The sequence below is a fragment of the Aptenodytes forsteri genome, unplaced genomic scaffold, assembly GCF_000699145.1.
Source record: "Aptenodytes forsteri isolate BGI_AS27 unplaced genomic scaffold, ASM69914v1 Scaffold492, whole genome shotgun sequence".
In the NCBI taxonomy this organism is placed as follows: Eukaryota; Metazoa; Chordata; class Aves; order Sphenisciformes; family Spheniscidae; genus Aptenodytes; species Aptenodytes forsteri.
The window spans coordinates 739,372-739,939 of NW_008794172.1; the positions used below are offsets into that span (position 1 = coordinate 739,372).

The window sequence follows — 568 nt, forward strand, 5'->3', positions numbered from 1 at the left end:
GGACGGTACAGGGGCCACTGGCACCGCACGGCACGGGGGGATGGTGGCACGGCACGGCACGGGCTCGTGGCGGGCGGGTACCGCACGGGAGTGTCCCAGCACCATCCCGAAGATGGGGGTCGGGTGCCCAAAGGCTGCCCGGGGGGATGCTCAGGGCCCCCCCGGGGATGCTCAGCGCTGTGCATGTGCTGGAGCCCCTCAAACAACCTCCTCTGCCAAGGCAGGGCTGGGGAGAGGTGCCAGGGATGTGCCCTGCGCCAGCACAGCCCGGCTTCCCATCCTGCCGTCCTGCTGCGTGGGCACAGCCAGGAGCATTGCAAAGCACGGGGCCAGGCGAGACCAGCAAACACAGAAGCCACACAGATAAAAGTCACAAATATTTATTACATATCAAAAAAGCTACATGTTTTGGGCAGAGACCCCCCCACTGGGCCATCACACAATCCCCAACATGGTCCTGCCCTGCGACCAGCAGCTGCCCCAGCAGCCGGGCTCAGCCCAGCCCTGCAACGCTCCCTGTCACGCCTTGGCCCGCTCGGCTCCATCATCGGCGCTGGCTGGGGGGGGG

General features: G+C 66.0%; 1 protein-coding gene across 1 annotated transcript in view; it reads left to right on the forward strand.

Moving 5' to 3' along the window:
• LOC103902215 (heat shock protein 30C) overlaps nucleotides 1-568 on the forward strand; it is a 26,813-nt gene that overhangs the window by 23,739 nt on the left and 2,506 nt on the right. The gene's annotated exons all lie outside the window — the stretch shown is intronic.